The sequence below is a fragment of the Trachypithecus francoisi genome, unplaced genomic scaffold (genome assembly GCF_009764315.1).
Source record: "Trachypithecus francoisi isolate TF-2019V2 unplaced genomic scaffold, Tfra_2.0 Lachesis_group20, whole genome shotgun sequence".
NCBI lineage: Eukaryota > Metazoa > Chordata > Mammalia > Primates > Cercopithecidae > Trachypithecus > Trachypithecus francoisi.
The window spans coordinates 67,759,572-67,770,351 of NW_022681466.1; positions in this window are offsets into that span (position 1 = coordinate 67,759,572).

Sequence of the window (10,780 nt, forward strand, 5' to 3'; positions counted from 1 at the left end):
AGGGTCAGCACCACCCTCCGACCTGGCTCCATGACAGATGGACTGAGGCTGCAGCTCTGCTCCCAGGCCCAGGGGCTCCCGTGAGCCTTCCCTGCAGACCCCTCCCCCACTCTCCTCCAACTCTGCTCCTGCCCAGTACCAGGCTGCGAGGGAGGTGAGGGCCCGTGAACCTGGCTGAACTCTCTGCACATTCACCAGCCCTGATGTCAGCAAGCAAGTGGAGGCTAAACTCCCACCAAGGCCTGGGGGCCCTGGCGCCTGCCCTTCCCGCTCCAGTCTCCTGGCTCTGCCCCACTGCTGCCCGCCGGCCTCCTGCTCTGCTCTGGCTCTGGGCTGGATGCAGGATGCAGGACAAGCTTTCCCCAGCGCCCTTGCCAATGTCTCACAAAATCAAATCCTTGCCAGGCCAAAACCACAAAGTTAGGGAAGTTAGCATCTTTGGGCCTGAGACAGGGAAACAGAGGCCCTAAGAGGGGCAGGGCCTGGTCCAAGGCCACACAGCAAGGCATGCGGAGACAGGACTGGAACCCGAGCCCTGCCCCCAGACCTGAGGTGCAATGCCCTCTTTCCTGCACGCCAGTCCCAGCTCACCTCCCAGGACAGTAGTCATGTTCCACAAGGTCAGGGCAGCTCCTCCCTGCTCCCCGGATTGGCTACAGGCCCCACTCCCCTGAAATTGCTCCTCAGAGGTCTCCAGTGCCCCCCATGGCCCTCGGGACCCCCCAGGACCACTCCTTCCTCCTCCTCACTCACCTGATTCTCCTCTTTCCCTCCCCAGCGACCTTCCTGACTGTGCTTCTGCTCATCCCTTCACCGAGGTAGTCCCCAGGGCTCTGAGCTGGGCCTCCTCCCTGTCACCTGCACACCTGCCTGAGTGACCTCACTCACCCCCACACCTGCGGGGTGCTTGCCACCTCAGTGCTGAGGACTGCCACTTCTCTGCCTGCCCGAGCCTCTCCCCTGAAGGTCTCACACGCTCTCCAGACCCCTCACATCCTGAGGGGACACAAGTAGGGCTTATAGCGTGGGGAGAGGACAGAAGGAGTGGGACGGCTGAATCCCCCACCTGAGGTGGGAGTGGGCTCTGTCCACCTGCCTGCTGCCACCCCTCCAGCCCTCTGCAGCCCAGGTCCACATGCATGGTGCGCACACACACACACACGTGGTCACACATTGGACTCCATCCCTGGATCACAGGAGCTGTTTCAGCCGTTAGGCTGTCACCACACCTGGGGCGGCCGCTGGCTTTAGTAATGGCTCAATAAACATGGTGGTTGGGTCCTCTGGGAAAAGGGGACTCATTGGAGAGTCAGTGGAACCAATAGGATGCTATATACATGGACAATGGAGAATGAGGGAAGGGGAAGAGAGGCAAGGATGGCTCCCAAATTCTGACTTGGAGTTATGGGGGTACCATTCATCAGAATGGGTCACAGAGGCCGGATGTAGTGGCTCACACCTGTAATCCCAGGTGTGGATCCGTCTTTTGGGAGGCCGAGGCAGGCGGATCACCTGAGGTCAGGAGTTTGAGACCAGCCTGGCCAACATGGCAAAACCCCGTTTCTACTAAAAATATAAAAATTAGCTGGGCATGGTGGCAGGTGCCTGTAGTCACAGCTACTCAGGAGGCTGAGGCAGGAGAACTGCTTGAACCCGGGAGGCAGAGGTTGCAGTGAGCTGAGATCATGCCACTGCACTCCAGCCTGGTGACAGAGTGAGACTCCGTCTCAAAATAAAATAAAATAATAAAATAAAATGGGTCACATAGAAGGTGTGTTAGTGGGATAGCGAGCTGTGGGTCTCCTCGGCCTGTCTACAAGCTCACATCAGCCTCCTCACTGGGTCAAAGGCAGCTGCACACCTCACTGGGGATTCCTCCAAGCCCCTCCACCAGGAAGGACTCAGGTTGGAGGGTCAGGCCCTTCTTGGCCCTGCCACACCCCCATGGAGGTCTCTAGGGCTGGGGCAGCTAGCCGGCCTGGCCATCAGGGTCACAGTCAGAAAGGTGTGTGCATCCTGCCGTACCCTCTGACTCGTCATGGTCTGCAGCTGCAGGCACCCACAGGGAGCAAGCTAATGAGGCCTCAGAGGAGACGTGCACTCCGGGACTGGACCCCACCACCCCTGGCAAACACGCCATTCCCCCTCCTCCTCCCAAATCCTGAAATCCAGCCTCTGCCCTGGAAACTGTTGCCTTGTTATGAGATCCATAGGGGTGGGAACACAGGGCTTAGATTTATCTTTTCCTGCCAGGTTGCTGGATTTAGGAGCCAAGAAGAGCGATAAAGAGGGAGGTAGAAAACTTGGTGAAGGCTGTGCAGGAGTGGGGGCCCCATGCTGGGCACGTCTTGGAGCCTCCAAGTCTTATCTTCAGCTGGGTCCCAGGGCAGTGCCCAAGAGAGGGACGCATGGGTCTCTGCCCTAGTCCCACAGCTCTGCCTGCCTGAAGCGGAGCCACAGGGGCTGATCCTGGGACCCTCCTGCCCTCTGGATAACTTCAACTCTGCTCCACCAAACCCTCCTTTAAACGTCATCCCTCCGTCCCAGCAGACATTCTGCCAGACACACGTGTACTTTTAAATGTTCATCTCTTTCCTGTGTATCTGAGAATGCGTCTGGGTATGCATGGTGCTTGCATGTGCATGTGTGAGTGTGTCTGAGTAGAGGGAAGCACTGGGAGTTCAGGCATCTATACTCCTTACTGGCACGGATAGGTGGTGTGTGGGGTATGTGCACATTTGTAAGCACCCATGTTTACAGGAGGATTTTCAATGCTCTTGCTTGTAGGTGAGGAATGTGTTTATATACACACATACATATGTATGCCTCCAGTACATGTGTCAATGTAGACATCAGGATGTGTCCTATGCAGCCTTTACTGTCCACATGCTTGTACATGTGTCACATGTGTACACATGCTTCCATGTATTAAGTGTTTGCATGTATAATGTTGTGTGAGCATGAGTTTGAACATGTATATCATATGCCCCAGTTCTGGATCACTCTAATCAGAAGTAGGTCTCTAGAAGATGCAGATCCTGGCTGCTGTGGGGTCTGCTAAAATTCTAAGCGTATGGCCGGGCACGGTGGCTCATGCCTGTAATCCTAGCACTTTGGGAGGCCGAGGCAGGTGGATCACCTGAGGTCAGGAGCTTGAGACCAGCTTGGCCAACATGCTGAAACCCTGTCTCCACTAAAAATTCAAAAATTAGCCAGGCATGGTGGCATGTGCCTGTAATCCCAGCTACTCAGGAGGCTAAGACAGGAAAATAGCTTGAACCCAGGAAGCAGAGGTTGCAGTGAGCAGAGATCATGCCACTGCACTCCAGCCTGGGCAACAGAGCAAGACTCCATCTCAAAAAAAAAAAAGAAAGAAAAGAAACTCCATCTCTACTAAAAATGCAAAAAATTAGCTGGGCGTGGTGGCATGTGCCTGCAATCCCAGCTACTCAGGAGGCTGAGGCACGTGAATCGTTTGAACTGGGGAAGTGGAGGTTGCAGTGCACTCCAGCCTGGATGACAGATCCAGACTCCATCTCAAAAAAAAAAAAAAAAAATCAGGATGGCTGTGATGTGGGGAAAGAAGAGAGCGAGCAGAGTTTCTTGCCCTCCTGCACCAACCTTGGGCCCTCCTGACCCCAGTAAGGAAGAATTTCCCACAGGCCTCCATGGAGGCCCAGGGCTACCCGGAGAACAAACACCACCTATTCCTGCACAGAGGGGCCGCTGTCCTCCCCTAAGAGGTGGGGGCTGCGCAGGGTGTGGGGTGGACACAGCTGCTTCCAGCCCAGATAAGGCTGTCGGGCTCAGATTTTCCATTTCCAGGATCCTCCCCCTTGGGTCCCAGCCCCTAAGCCCTGGCCCCACGGCCTGGAGAGGGCTCTACACTGACTCACTCAGCTCCCTACCCCTACCCCGAAAACTGCAGAGCCAGGAGGGGAGACTGAGTCCAGGAAGAACAGGCACATGATTAAGGTCTCAGGCAAGCAGGGACACGTTTGTCCCGGGCCATTGGGAATTGAAGAAGGGGTTCCTGGGGCAGGCCAGGCCCAGCCTGGGTGGCCCTCCGAGCTCATATCCGGACTCTTGGACCTCCGGAAACCCACCCAGAGATGGGAGGAAGGAGGACTGGCTGCTCCTCTTACAACAACAGTCCCTGCACGCACTCTTTCCCTGTGGAGCTTGGCTGCTCCAGGCCAGAGGACCCCGAGACTCCAGGGACAAGCAGTCATTGTCCGGGGACAGAACTGGGCCTCCAACCGTGGGCCCTGTCCCCTTCTTCCCTCACCCCCTCCACAGCTTCCCACCAAAAGACCTGGTGCCTTCAGTCTGGCCTGGGCCTGCCTCCCCTCCCCCTTCCCAGAGACAGGGCCGGGAGAGGGGTTATTTATAGGCCCTGGCTCAGCAGCCTTCAGGACAAGAGGAGCCCGAGCTCCAGGGCTCTGCTCCCTGGGCCTTCCCCAGGGGCCTCACAGGCCAGGCAGTGTCCGCTTTCAGCTCAGCAAAAGGCTGCGTCAGTCACAGTGGGCAGTGGGGGTGGGGAGGCCAGGCCAAGGCAGGGGGCTGGGCTGAGCCCTGGGCCTGGAGCCCACTGGAGCCACTGCAGCCCACAGACCAGCTGGGCTTCCTCAAAAGCATTGTGGAGACTAACTGGGGCTGGGGCTGGCAGGGGAGGTCTCGGAGGCACCAACCCCTCCTCGGCAAGGCCTGGAGGTGCCATCAAGCTGCCGCTTCCCCTATAGCCCCCAGCTCTATCTTGATTTGATAATCTGTTCCAGCTAGGACCCCTAACCCTGACTCATGGGTCCCCTCGCCAACAGGGTAATGCCTGAAGGGGCCATTCAAGGCCCTTCCTAACCAGCCCCCCACCCACCTCTCCAATCCCCCTTTCTCAGCCGCTGCCGCCCACAAACGCACAAACACAAAACTCTTTCGCACTTCTGTGATTGTGCCTGGCCTTGTACTTCTCAAATGAACACATTCCTGCTCATTCTCCAGATCAGGGTCCAGCTTAACCACTCCCTCCTCTGGGAAGCCCTCCCTGATAAAGCCTGTCCTTACCTCTTTACCTCCACTAACCCCGCATGGTGTCCAGGAGGACACATCCGTCCTCGCACTCCCCGTCTTCCTCCTCCAAAACAGAGCTTGTGTTTCTCAAGCAGTGGTCTCTGCTTAGCGTGTGTCTGTGTGGACCACCTGCCCCCCATCAGGCGAGGGGCTCCCTAAAGGGCAGGACCCACCTCCTTGTCCGTCTGTCCCCATCACTCACCCGCACTGCATCAGCCAATGCTTGATGAAGGAGTGAATGAGTGAACTACTGAATAAACAATGAATGACGAAGAGAAGAAGGGAGGGAAGGGAAGCAGGAAAGACCCCGTTTGTGTCTCCTGAGCCCAGGGTAACCGCGTGGTGTCCCAGTGGGCGGGAAGGCGGCAGGGGCAGCTCAGGCCAGGTCTCGGTGACACGGCTCAGCCGTGGGCAGCAGCCAGATCGGTCACCCTCATTCTTTCCAGATCAAAGTTCCCCCAGGGAACAGCCTAGAACCTGACACTGGCACCGGGAGGGTGGAGCCAACTGGCCCATGCAGGAGGAGGGCACCGTGAGGCCGGGCGCCTGTCCCCAGATCCAGGGACACCAGGCCAGCAGCCAGGAGGGACTGGATACAATATGCATGCTTACTCCAGCCCCAGCCCAGCCCCAGCCAATACAGGGCCGCACGGGTAGTGGGAGGAACCCCTGGCTCCAGGTCTTTTTGACGTGGACTCCCCAGAGCTCTAATCCCCCATGGCCCGGGACTCGTTCCCTGCACGGCCACCTCCTGCCACCTCCTGTACCAACGTTGACTCACCCCAACCCCACCTCCTGAAACCTCACTTTCAGATGCTGTCCAGGTACTTCCTCCACCTCCCAGTCTCTGTTTCTCTGTCTTTCCGCCTCTCTGTCTTGGCTCTCTGTATTTCTTTTTTCACTTTCTTTATTTTTATTTTTTTTGGAGACAGAGTCTCGCTCTGTCGCCCGGGCTGGAGTGTAGTGGCAAAATCTCTGCTCGCTGCAACCTCCGCCTCCCGGGTTCAAGCAGTTCTCCTGAATCAGCCTCCTGAGTAGCTTTGGGACTACAAGTGCCCACCATCCCACCTGGCTAATTTTTCTTTCTTTTTCTTTTCTCTTCTCTTCTTTTCTCTCTTCTTTCTGTGTGTTTTTTGTAGAGATGAGTTTCGCCATGTTGGCCAGGCTGGTCTCGAACTTCTGACCTCAAGTGATCCACCCACCTCAGCTTCCCAAACTGCTGGGATTACAGGCCTGAGCCACCACGCCCAGCCTGTATTTCTGTATTCCTCTGAAGTATTTGTTCTCTCCTGGGTCCTGTATCCCTTGTTCTCTCTCTCTATCTTGCTATGTCTCTAGACATAAAGAACTGCAGTGAGGTGGCATGGTAGCCCTCTCCTCTAAGGAGGTAGCTGTCTTCACGTATCTCCCTCCTCTCCAGGCCCTGGTCCCTACAGCCTGCAGGGAACAGATCGCTCCTGATGGTGGGCTGGGGATGGGAGAGAGTGGGAGAGAGACCCCATTGCCCCTGCTGCAGCCAGGCCTCCTTGGCAGTCTCAGACTCTTGCGTCTGAGTCTAGTGAGCAGGCAGGGGGCGAGTGGGCAGAGCATGTCTGGGTCAGAGGGCTGGTGTCCCCAAGCAAGGCCCTGAGTCTGCCACTCTCCGGTCCTTTCCCCTTCCACTCTTGGCTGTGGAAAAGCACGCCACTGTCAGAGGGAGCATGGACTTCATGCCCCCCACCCTTGTGTGCAAGCTAAGGCACGAGGGCACGCTTGAGCACACACAGCAGAAAGATCCTCAGGACTCTGGATCCCAGTCACGGCTCACCACTCTTTGGGCCTCAGTTTCCTTATCTGTAAAATGGGCATCATAAATCAGTTCATGTTTGTAAGTCCCTTACAAAGGCCCTTATGTCTGATACATAGTGATCACACACACACACACACACACATGAAAATTAATGAATATGCATATATGTTTAAAATGGACTTTTAATAAAAACTAGAGGTTGCTTTCACCTTTGTCCTGTTGCCCCAGGCTGAGCTGGATCTTGGTCACCAACAGGTCCAAACAGGCTTGATGTGAGTCGTTGTTATGCAAGCTGAAGAATAACACACAGCTCTAGGGTATGTGCATTTCTGCAGATCTGCTTGTGGAACAAAATTTAGTTAACAGCAGCTGTATCACACACGTAGATAAGTCACAATGCTTCTGATTGAGATTGTGGAAACCATTTCCTTCTGCTTCAAACATATAGACACGTGATCTCTTAAAAAGTTAATAATGACACAAACACGATCAATAACAAAAGACAGTTTTGTAGACCAAAAATGGAGACTTCTCCTAATGACACAAACATGATCGATAACAAAAGATAGACAGTTTTGTAAACCAAAAATGGAGACTTCTCCTTAAGAGAAAGGAGACAGGAGCCAGCAGGGGAGACTGGCAGTCTCTGGGGGCGGGGACGACAGCAGGGGCTGAAGTTGGAGGGGATGGGCCACGGTGTAGATGCCCAGCAGGACTGGGTCCTGAGCCTGGCTGGCACTGGGACCCACGCTGCCAGTTAGTGAGCATCAGCCAGAGTGGCTACACCTCCTCTCCAAGGTCATGGCAAAGACCAAGCCACGTGCCTGTGGCTCAGCAGAGCCACCAAGCTCCCAGGGACTTTCCCAGAAATGCATCACTCACATGAAGTGGAGACCCACAGCAGACATTTCTGAGGAAACCTCTGTCTGGAGCCCAGCCCAATATCAACCAAGCTGAGGCCACTAACAGATGGCCTTGGTTTTTACAGATTCTCCAGATAACCTCACAACCTGAGAGCACTAAGGAAGACCAACCTCATGAAAGCAAACAAACTCAGCAAACAGGGGAACTGATCACTGAGAAAATGGTTTTAGAGCTTCCTTAAAACCACTTTAAAGAAAGTATCTTTTTTTACATTTTATTTTAGTTTGAGATGAGGTTTCATTCTTATTGCTGCTGGAGTGCAATGGCAAGATCTCAGCTCACTGCAACCTCTGCCTCCCAGATTTAAGTGATTCTCCTGCCTCAGCCTCCCAAGCAGCTGGGACTAAAGGTGTGTGCCACCACACCTGACTAATTTTTGTATTTTTAGTAGAGGTGGGGTTTCACCATGTTGGTCAGGTTGGTCTCAAACTCCGGACCTCAAGTGATCCACCCGCCATGGCCTCTCAAAATGCTAGGTTTACAGGCATGAGTCAACACGCCTGGCCTTAAGAAAGTATCTTTAAAGTCCTCAGAGAAATAAAAAGGGTGCAGCAACCATGAAATAAGAAAAGGAAGTCAGGCTCACTCGTAGGTGGGAATTGAACAATGAGATCACTTGGACACAGGGTGGGGAACATCACACACCAGCGCCTATTGTGGGGTGGGGGCAGAGGGGAGGGATAGTATTAGGAGATATACCTAATGTAAGTGACGAGTTAACGGGTGCAGCTCACCAACATGGCACATGTATACATATGTAACAAACCTGCACGCTGTGCACATGTACCCTAGAACTTAACATATAATAATAAATAAATACATAATAAATAAATAAACTGCTTTAAAAAAGGTAGTCATGAAATAAGAATAGGACAAATGACAAAGATTCCATTAGAAATCTAGAGAATTAAAATTACAGTAAAATTAAACCTTAAAAGGCAGGTTGAATATCTGATCAAATGCAGATGGGGGAAAACATAATCCAGCACTAAAAGATAGAAAATATGGGCCCGGTGCAGTGACTCACACCTGTAATCCCAACACTTTGGGAGGCTGAGGCAGGTGGATCACTGGAGGTCAGGAGTTCAAGACCAACCTGGCTAACATGGTGAAACCCCATCTGTACTAAAAATACAAAAATTAGCTGGGCACAGTGGCACACACTTGCAATCCCAGCTACTTGGGAGGCTGAGGTGGGAGAATCACTTGAACCCAGGAGGCGAGGTGGAGGTTGCAGTAAGCTGAGATCATGCCACAGCATTCCAGCCTATGCAACAGAGCAAGACTAAAAAAAAAAGGCCGGGCGCGGTGGCTCAAGCCTGTAATCCCAGCACTTTGGGAGGCCGAGACAGGCGGATCACGAGGTCAGGAGATCGAGACCATCCTGGCTAACACGGTGAAACCCTGTCTCTACTAAAAAATACAAAAAACTAGCCGGGCGAGGTGGCGGCGCCTGTAGTCCCAGCTACTCGGGAGGCTGAGGCAGGAGAATGGTGTGAACCCGGGAGGCGGAGCTTGCAGTGAGCTGAGATCCGGCCACAGCACTCCAGCTTGGGTGACAGAGCGAGACTCCGTCTCAAAAAAAAAATTAAAAAAAAAAAAATTTATGGGTGGTCCTGATATGAGGAAAAGAGAAAGGGAGCAGGAAGACTGCAAAATACTGCTGAGATAAATTAAAGAAGACCTAAAGAAATGGGGAGATACACCATATTCATGGACCTTAAGACTCAACATTGCCAATTCTCCTCAAATTTATCTATAGAGTATCACTATCCCAATCAAAATTTCTGTAGGCATTCATTCTTAAAAACAGACTAGTTAATGCTAAAATTTACCTAAAAATTTTTTTAAATAAGAAATATGGGCCAGGCGTGTTGGTTTATACCCGTAATCCCAGCACTTTGGGAGGCCGAGGAGGGTGGATCGCTTGAGGTCTGGAGGTCAGGAGTTCAAGACAAGCCTGGCCAATGTGGTGAAACCCCATCTATACTAAAAATACAAAAAGTTAGCCAGTCATGGTGGCAGGTGCCTGTAATCCCTGCTCCTTGGGAGGCTGAGACAGGAGAATTGCTTGAACCCAGGAGGTGGAGGTTGCAGTGAGCTGAGATTGTGGCACTACACTCCAGACTGGGTGACAGAGCAAGACTCTGTCTAAAAAAAAAAAAAAAAAAAGCAGAAAGAAAAAAAGAAACACATTGGAGGACAAAACTATTGAATTTTGAGATGTATTATAAAGCAGATAGTGTTCTCTCACTGGAAGGATAAACAGGGATATCAATGGAACAGAACAGAGTCCAGAAATAGGCTCACAAACAGTCAGCTGATTTTATCCAATGGTAACTCAGTGGGAAAAAGGATAGTATTTCATATAAATAGTGCCAGAATAATTAGATTACCTGTATGCCAAAATTAAATTTAAAAAACCTTGACCTTGCCGGGCACGGTGGCTCAAGCCTGTAATCTCAGCACTTTGGGAGGCCGAGACGGGCAGATCATGAGGTCAGGAGATCGAGACCATCCTGGCTAACACGGTGAAACCCCGTCTCTACTAAAAAAAAAAAAAATACAAAAAACTAGCCGGGCGAGATGGCGGGCGCCTGTAGTCCCAGCTACTCGGGAGGCTGAGGCAGGAGAATGGCGTAAACCCAGGAGGCGGAGCTTGCAGTGAGCTGAGATCCGGCCACTGCACTCCAGCCTGGGCGACAGAGTGAGACTCCATACCCTAAAATGAATTTGAAATAAATCATAGACCTAAATATAAGAGCTAAAACCGTAATACTTCTAGAATAAAACATAGGACAAAATCTTTGTGATCTTGAGTTAGGCAAAGATTCCTTCAATGGGAAACAAAAGCAAAATGATAAATAGAACGTTACCAAAATTTTAAAGTTCTGACCTTTAAAGATGCTTTTAAGAAAATGAAAAGGCAAACCGCAGATTGAGAGAAAACATACACGGAAAATTTGTTTATTCAGTTAACAGGGTTGCTAAAAATAAATA